This window comes from Chaetura pelagica, unplaced genomic scaffold (genome assembly GCF_000747805.2).
Source record: "Chaetura pelagica isolate M959 unplaced genomic scaffold, ChaPel_1.0 scaffold80, whole genome shotgun sequence".
NCBI classification, from domain to species: domain Eukaryota; kingdom Metazoa; phylum Chordata; class Aves; order Apodiformes; family Apodidae; genus Chaetura; species Chaetura pelagica.
In genome coordinates, this window is record NW_009951946.1 from 700,537 (window position 1) to 710,554 (window position 10,018).

Below are 10,018 nucleotides of genomic sequence, written 5' to 3' on the forward strand. Positions count from 1 at the left end.
CTGTAAAAATGAAACAATTTACTAGTCTGATAACAGAATTGCATTACAAATTGCAACAGGGACAGCTGTTTTTAACAAGTGTAGTATCCGATGCTTCAAGGTTGAGGTGAGGCATGTTTTTAAGCTATTTTACCTCTAATTCCCATTTTAAAGCCAGTAATTTTTTTTCCTAATTGCTGATCTTGGAACACAGCTTATTTTCTTTATAAAGATTTAAATAATTGACCATTGCTCCCTCTTTCTGTCTATTTTGTAATGTTGTCTGTCCATTCTATTTTTAAAATGTTAATCTCACAAACAAGCTGCAGCAACTGAAGAAAATACAGTAATTCTTAGTACGTACCAAATGCTATAGATGATAGGGAGGGGAGACAGAGCTCTAAAATCCAGTTTACAAAGAAAAATGTTTTTTAATTGAGTTATATTCTGGACTTCACATATTCTGAACTTCAAATTTGTAATATACACTGATATTTTTACACGGTTACAGACCTCCTGTAAGCTTAATTGGCTCCATCAAGTCTTAATTGCTGCATCACCATACACTTCATCCAAATAAAACCATCTACAAAAGATCACTTTTCATTTTTATACTTAATTTGTTAATAAACTACTACTTAGATGCATATTTAAATATACAATGGATGCACTGTAACAGGAAGCAGCTGTGGCTACCCCTTCTCACTAAAAGCTATGGAAGAATGAGAAAAAAAAATCAGTGGAATCTCCCCTTCTTGCTCTCTTTGGAAAAAACAAAAAAAAACAACACAAAAAAAACCACCAAAAAACAACTAGAAACTTGGAAATCAAGTGAATAAAGGATACACAAATTCATCAGTAATGTGGCTAGTGAATAAGAATGGAATGATTATTCATTACTTAGCAAACATAAGGATTAAAGCCAAGTAAAATTATCAGGGAACTAGTTAAAAGTTCAAATTTGGACCACATACCCATGCCTACAGCTCCTAATTACCACAAAATGCTGTAAAGACCAGAAATATAAACAGATACATCAACAGCTCTGAAATTAATGAACAACCAGTCACTTCAACCTGGAAAAATACACCCAGGTCAATGTCACTCTAGACATGCTCTGGTATTTTCTCTAATTATTTGCTCACAGACATTCATGGAGACATAAAACTAGTTTGGACTGGCTAAGTATGGCCTTTTTTACACTCCCAGTGCTCAAATAATTTAGTTAAATAAATCTTTTACTTGTGCAACTCAAATTGAAAGGGGGAGAAAAAGCAGCAAGCTTAAAGGTAACTGGAAAAGTAGCTGTGAATCCACAAGCCTGATGCAGTGACTTCTCCCCTCTCCCAATCACACTAATTGATCAAATAAAATATTAATCCTTGTTATATCTGATTTTTTGTATGATTAGCTCTTGGCTAAAACAGCAGTATTTTAGAGGAGAACGTACAACCACTACATTCTGATGCCTACCACCACAGGTGGACATTAGACATACCACCTACTACATTTCAGAGCAATTTTGGCAACATTTACTTCCTTCTCATTAAGCTGCTCCATAAGATAACCAGAAAACTATCAACTATAGCTTAGTCCTGGAGAAAACCCTCTTGAATTTATTTATTACTCTCATGGCAAACAGGAGATATTTGAGATTTATTTGCTCTGCAATGCATCTTTTCATGTAACAAGGCATGAAATTCTAAGTGTTGCAAGGAACAGGGAAGCTAAAAAAAAACAACAAAAAAACCCCAAAACAACACAAGCCAAAACCAAGCCCAAAGTATGCCAAAGGTGACATACAGTATTTGTTCCCTGAACTTTGAACTTCGAAGTTAGCACTGCCTCTTAGATCCTAAAGGCCTTTATCTGAGGACTTGCTTAGCATGAATTAACTTCAGGCCCTTTGATTACTTGAAGATCACACTAGCCAAAGTTAAATACAATGCTCCAATGCCAGTACTCATTAAATATTATCTCTTACACAAAACTAACATTGTGACCAAAGTATTTTCCTATTTCTCTCCTTTAACAACACACCTTACCAAAGTGACCAGTAATTTGGAAACAAAAAAACTACATCCCTGGCTAACCCATTTCAAAAACAGGTGCATGTTTCGCAAACTTCCAAGATTCATTACTACCCTTGCTTCTTGTAAACTTAAAAAAGATGACAGTTTCATATGCCATTCAAATTCTTTCCATCATCCCTTCAGTTCTCACGTTATCTTTCATTTTCAAGAGAGTATGTAAACACGAAAAAGACAGAAGTACCACTGAACCCCACCCAACTATGACACAGAACCTGATCTGCTGGGATCTCCCACCACAGACCGATCAAGCTAGAAACTGAACACACATAACCAGAGATTCCTTATTCTTTCGAGACTGGCTAAACAATCGTATTAAAAGCGTGAGAAAGACTGTGACAGCATGTTCTAGATCTTGCCTTAGGATAAAGAGGAGATGTTGCGGTGAGCGAGAGTCAGACACTTACTCATAGAGTTATCGTGAATGCTCCACTTTATTGTTAGGTACATCGGTATATATAGGCTTGTTACAAAGATCATACATCATCAATATGCTAACTGATTGGTTAGTAAATGCTGATCACGCTCACGCGTTATGACAAGCTACTACTTTGATACTTCATGCGCTGTGGTAAGCTATTACTTGGATACTTCTTTTGCTGATCCTGCATCTTGCTGAATATGCATCTTCTTTGTAGTCTTTGTGGCATCAGCATCTCTAACTGGGTCCTGTTTGAGTTCCTGCTTTGTATTCTGCTGTCCCTTAAATGTTACAAAGTTCCTCTAATTTGTTACTAAAATGTCTTTCTCCTGTTCCCTGCACGTACAGCTCTAGTATTTTTCCATGTCCATTACTGTACAGAAACTCATCCACAAGGACTAGTGTAATTTCCACTGAGGACACTCCTTTTGTTTAGTGGAAAGAAAGTGTTCATTTGTTTCAGTGTGCCTCCTGAACAGCAACCCACGCAATCTGATTTCCTCACAGGGAGATTCAAGGTGCAATACGCACTGTACAAAGGCAGCAGACACTTAAGCTCCATGAAGACTCACACTTGTAACACCAGAATCACAAGTAATCTATACTGAATTTGTAAGCACATCACGGAATTCAGGTTTAAATCATCTTACCTAGACCAGTAATACTGTTCTACATCAAAAGCAAGCTTATCATAGGACAGTCCCAGGTAGCAACACTGTCTATAGCAGAATTACCTGAATCAAGTGAAAGCCCTATGGTTCCCATGTTAGTCATCCAGATGCTTCTGAAAGACCAGGTGTGGAAAATGGTTCTTCTTCTTCCTCACATAAGTCTCTGTGATGGCATCAGCTCACAACACCAGGTCATGTTGTAGCAAATGCCAGGACCTCCTATGCTCTGGGTTCTGAATTTTGCCAAGTCTTCCTGCTGTACTTTATGAGATACTGTCACTACAAAAGCATTAAGAACTATTTTTTAAACTGGGAACATAACTAGGTTAATAAAATCTTAGAATCATAGTGGTTGGAAGGAATCTCTGAAGATCATTGAGTCCAAACACCCTGATGCAGCAGGAACACCCAGAGCAGACCAAACAGAAACCAGATGGGTCTTGAAAGTTTCCAGAGAAGGAGACTCCACAACCACTCTGGGCAGCCTGTTCCAGTGCTCTGTCACCCTCACAGTAAGTAAGTTTTTCCTCATGTTGTGGTGGAACTTCCTGTGTTATAGCTTGGTGCCATTATCCCTCATCCTACCACAGGGCACCACTGAAAAGAGACCAGCTCATTCTTGACATCTACCCTTCAGATATTTATAGACATATAATAAGGTCCCCTCTCAGTCTTCTTTCCTCAAGTCTAAACAGCCCCAGGTCTCTCAGCTTTTCCTCGTATGACAGATGTTCCAGTTCCTTAATCATCCTTTTAGCTCTCAGTTGGACTCCTGAACTGTCCCTCTTGACCTGGGGAGGCTGAACACAGTAGTCCAGATGTGGTCTTACTAGGGCAGAATAGAGGGGGAGGAGAATCTCCCTTGACCTGCTGGCCACACTGTTCTTAATGCATCCCAGGATACTTTTGGCTCTCTTGGCTGCTTGTGACACAACAATAAGTGACTCATTGGAGGAGTTGTCAGTAATTGTACTTAGTTCTTAAAGATTAATGAGAACCCCACCTTTTCTTTTTCTTGACTTTTGGGATTGAAATCAGACAACTTCCCTCTCAGAAGAAATGTCCTCAAGCCTGCTGCCAGCACTCCTTTGATTCCACCTTTGAGAGATCAGTGCTTTGACAAGTACAAAATTCTTACAGTATCTATCTACTACATACCTGAAAGTAATATCTTGAGACAAGTAACTAAAAAATTACCAGAAATTGTATGGTTATGTGCCAGCCTCAACACACAGCCTTTCAGAAAAGCTCTAAATTTTTAACTGCTCTCCTAAACAGAGCAATCTTCAATCTTCTGTATTTTCCCAAGAAATCACAAATGACTGCTGTCATCCAGTTGAATGGAGGGGAACTGGAGCTCTTCTTAATGCTAACAGCCCCACATCATAAGCCCCAAACAAGTAAGACCTTGCTGATAGAGCACAAGTAGTTAACTCTCCTGTAAACAGATCATAAATATGTGGATTACATGCCTTTTGGGTGCCTTCTAGCACCTACAAAAAAGATGATGGAAGAAACCCTATGCAGAAAAGGCAAAGGTAGTGCTGCTTTTCAAGAAGGTGAAAGGACATGTCATTCTGCATGCCTTGTAAGGGATTGCCCCAACTCTCAAGGGAAGTGCTAAGCAAGATTTTTATATGTTGGGTCACACAGCTGACAGGAAGATTGACACTGCAAAATCTACCCAGCTCACTACTCTCTCACTCTGTCCAAGATGATAAGGAGCAGCTGCAGACTTTTCATATGACTGTCTTCTAGATGAGGATCAACCAGAGGCTGCAAGAGGCATGCCAGAGCATGTACTGCTGCAGTATCTGTCAAGAAATCAGGAACTGAGTCTCAATATCAAGACAGTCAAGTATTTGACAGAAATACAATCAAATTAAAAGCTCAGCTGCAGTCCCAACTCAAAAAAACAAAAGTAAAGATCTTGAAGCCTGCAATTGACCTCATCAATGTTTACAAATATGTAAGGGGTGAGTGTCAGGGGGACGGAGTTAGGCTTTTCTCAGTGATGACCAGTGATAGGACAAGGGGTAACGGGTGTAAATTGGAGCATAGGAGGTTCAAGGTGAATATCCGAAAAAAAATTTTTACTGTAAGAGTGACAGAGCACTGGAACAGACTGCCCAGGGAGGTTGTGGAGTCTCCCTCACTGGAGACTTTCAAAACCCGCCTGGATGAGTTCCTGTGTGATGTACTCTAGGTGACCCTGCTCTGGCAGGGGGGTTGGACTAGATGATCTCTCGAGGTCCCTTCCAGCCCCTAAGATTCTATGATTCTATGATACCAAAAGTCATTTATCCTACCCATAAATGGAAAGTATAGAACTGGCAAGTTTTCTAGTAAGTAAGTTAAGATAGCTGATTCAAAGGCTGTGCCATACAGCTCTAACCCCAGCTATTGCCCAAGGAGGACACAAGCCTGGCATGTTCTTGCCCATTCAGCTTGCAGGCAAATCTTATCACCTCCAACACAAAATGCCCAGGGAAATGCATAAGACAGAGAAAGCCCCAGCAAACCAGCCTGAATATTTCTTAACTGCACCAGGACTTCACATCTCCATTAGCCACTGCTTCCCAGACCGGCCTGGGTACCATCACCACAGATAGAGGTTCTCATTATTGCACTAGGCTACATACACGCTCATTTCTCTCTGATTTTTCTACTAAGAATCTTCAACCTCAAAACCACAGCTCCCAATTGGCACGATCATCCATGTCTGTGTTTAGGTAGCTGTTCTATCACCAAATGGCCCTTCCCCACCCAAGAAGGGTAAATCAGGAAAAGAATGGAGACCCTTGGGTTGAAATAAAAATATATTAAATAAAACAATAAAGAACTACTCTTAATCCAAATACTATCAGGAAATACAAAGTTATATGCAGCCCATACAGTGTTCGTGAGCTGTGTGCCAGATGTTGAGCACTGAGCAGCACAGCTCCAGCAAGAGTGCTATGGTCACAGCAAACAGGAGAGTAGGCCTCAGGAGCAGAATGACAGATGAGACCCTTCAGACATGGCAGACATTGAGGAAGAGCCCCACCACCAGCAAACTTCCCAATTTATAATGAGAGTGATGTTTATAGTATGGAACACTTCTGTTGGCAGCTTGGATCAGCTACCCTGGGGTTTCACTGCTCCCAGCACTAGCACCTGGCTAGCTCAAAGCTGCTGCAGACCTTGATTGCTATGGAAACCTGCATACCATGGCTGGCCACAAACTAAGTGTCTTACCAACTTTGTTCTCACAGAACTGAGCACTGCAGTCTTCTCAAAATTGCAGCTTCTCTGAACAGAAAATTGATTCTATAATTCTATCTCAGCGAAACCAGGACAATCCACCACCCTCAACCCTGCAGGGGCTGGGGGAAGGATGTCACAAAGTGTGCAGGGCAGCCCTGCCCCATGCTCCAGTGCTGCTGTCCCAGCACCAGAGACGTGCCTGGAACTGAGTTACAGCTGGGAGGTGACTCCCAGCTCAAGGCATACTGCTGCAGGGCAGGACACATGTGACAAGTTTGAAAACTATGAGCTGGAACAGATATTTAACTCAAGGACACGTGCCTTCTGGCTGAGGCAATTGAAACTCAGCTGAAGGATTTCTAAACCTAGACACCATAGCAGGTAACAGATTGATGGAAGTGACAAAGATCAAACTAAGTGTCTTACCAACTTTGTTCTCACAGAACTGAGCACTGCAGTCTTCTCAAAATTGCAGCTTCTCTGAACAGAAAATTGATTCTATAATTCTATCTCAGCGAAACCAGGACAATCCACCACCCTCAACCCTGCAGGGGCTGGGGGAAGGATGTCACAAAGTGTGCAGGGCAGCCCTGCCCCATGCTCCAGTGCTGCTGTCCCAGCACCAGAGACGTGCCTGGAACTGAGTTACAGCTGGGAGGTGACTCCCAGCTCAAGGCATACTGCTGCAGGGCAGGACACATGTGACAAGTTTGAAAACTATGAGCTGGAACAGATATTTAACTCAAGGACACGTGCCTTCTGGCTGAGGCAATTGAAACTCAGCTGAAGGATTTCTAAACCTAGACACCATAGCAGGTAACAGATTGATGGAAGTGACAAAGATCCAAATTTCCATCATTTTCCTCAGTGTGCTCCAACATTCCACGAGTGCTTTGATTACACACCCTGCCTCCCGGGCTTTTGTCACTCTCAGGGTCCCTTCCACATCTCCAAGGTCATGCCTTGAATCTCCAAAGTATCTTTAGCAGACCTGGTGGCCCCCCGAGACCACTGCAGTTCCAGCTGCTCTCCAGTTGCTCCAGTTCTCTCTCTTTTTATCCCATGTTATGTTTACCAAACTTCTCGATCTGATCAGCAGCATCTCCCCAAGCAGCTGTGGCAGAACGACTAGGAACAGTGGGTGGCAACAGCAGGACACAGTACCAAAGGCCTGCACTCCTGCCAAATATGCCACACTCGGAGCAAAGTGAGCTCTGATGCTCCAGAGTGCATGCTGAGAAACAGGGTCTCCTTGGCATCAGAAGCACACCTCTGGCCTACCCAAAGTGCAGCCACTGCAGCTTTAGAGAGCTTTTTGTCCTTCTTAGCTTTAACCTTTTTCCTTGGCACCAGCTGGGGAAGGCAGGCTTTACACAGGGTTGTATCTCGACACCAAGGATCATTAACAGGCCTCTTGCTAACAAGGTAACCATTCCATGCGGGCTCAGCACACAGGCATCTCTCCCCTCTGCTTTTTATACAGAGTATCTATCGTGTCTAATATATATCCAAATAAATAAGAAGTGTCACTCCCCCTTACATTCCCAGTAGGATGAAGACCTATTACAGAAAGTACAAGCCTAGCTGAAGCATACAAGACTTCTTAATGGACCACTACACATTTTTCAAGCAATTCCTTGGGACATGTGGAAAGTATTCCCCTGTCCCTGCATACTTGAGCAAAAGAATAAAAATAACTGAGTAGATCTACCGAGAGTGTAACTTAAGCTCAGTGTGCTCTCATTTAAAATTAACCCATTTAATGACACTAATTAGCAGGCGATGCCTCACCTTTGCAGAAAAATAGATTACAATGCCAGCTTGAAAAGACTGAGCACAATAAATCTGCATCACATAATAGTTTCAGAATTCCATTCCCAAATACTTTTTTCTATTTTATTTTTTTTTTTACACAAAGCAAGCACAACCTATAAACATATTGGTGAGACGTTTCTGTAATGTGTTGAATTAGAGGCCTTTAACACATCTGTTACAGAGCTTTAAATGTCACAGCACCAACCCCAGCCATTTCTGCCTTTCTATTAAATCTGCTTCTGTCATAATCCTAGAGACAAACTATGATAACTTCCTGCCTACTGAAAGCTCTCCAATATGTACAACCCTTATTGGAGGCCTTTGCTTTCTCACCTTAAGTCACAAAACCACCAAAAAAAACCAGAAAGAAAACCCATCTTTATTCAGAACGGGTAATGTCACACAACAGTGATGCCAGGAAGCTGGGAAGTCTGGGCTGCCTTTCCCAGCCACACCAGAGAAATGAGCCCTTGCTGGAAGACTCCCAGCTCATTTCCTCCCTTCCCCACACACAGAGAGCCTGCTTCCACCTGAAAGGAAAAGCAGTGTGTGCAACCACACTGATCACCAGCTTGCTGAAACACCAACCCAATCTACGTTACCTCCTGACATGTGAACACCCACAAGGCAAGGCTGCACCAAAATCAAGCCCATCTCATCATGGTGCAGGGGGAAGGAGAGGTGGTTTGATCACTCTTACAAAAGCAGTAGCAGAAATACCAGTTATGTAGAGGAGTGCATGGACACTCATTAGGACAGACAGCTGTTTATCAGGATACCAGGGTGTGCCTCTAAAGGAAGTTAATTAATTTCAGCTCACCTCATCTACACCAATATTAAAAAAAACCAAAAAACACCTCGTAGCTTCTGATTAGCCCTTCAGTGTGCAAAGATGAAAACAAGGGGAAAGATTTAGTCACCCATGTTCTCTGCCCCTCTCTGTCTCTCACAGCCTGCCACAACCTGGCTTCCGTCACCTGAGAACCTTCCATACCTTTCGTGTATTTCTTCCCCTCCCTTCCTGACATCCTCTTCCATGCCCTTCCTCCAGCTGTCCACACCCAGCAAAACTTTCACAGAAGATTCACTTCTCCTTGAGGCCCACAAACACACAAGGTAAGCAGGTAATTAAAATCTCTCAGCAATTGGAGTAGCCTTTGTTTTAAAGCCTTGTAACTCAGGAACCTAAACTATATTTACAAGTGACTTGGGGCAATTAAAAATTGCACTAGAAATTAGGTGCTGTTGCTCCGGATGAAGTTGAGCCCAATGAGGAGACTGCTATCACTGACTCCTCCTGAGACAGGAGGAGTGCCCTCTCAGATGTATATGAATAATTGTGCATAATCAACTAAACCAACCAAAGGAGTATCAAAAAACACAGATTTAGTCAAATCAGCACCAACTCATCCTGCTTCGGTTTGACTCAGCCCTCAAAATAAATGAAGCCAAACAAAAGACACGGTAGAACTACATGACTGCTCTACAAAACCCGTACTGCTCTAAGCCACTACGAACATGCTAACCAGTGTGAGTCTGTATGTGACAGCACGAAAATTACAAGGAACAGGGACTGCTGGTCTTTGCGCCCTGCTCACCTCCCGAGGAACACGCTGCCCTTACAGAGCTGCAGGAACCGACCTGAGCTCAGCCGGGCTGCACGCCCAGCGGGCTCACGGCAACACGGGTTCTCTGGAGCCGCCAGGACACGGAGACACTGCCCCCAGCCTGAGCTCTGCCCGGGCCCCGGGCCTTGCAGGACGGGGGGGCTACACGGGGGGGCACGGACATGGGGG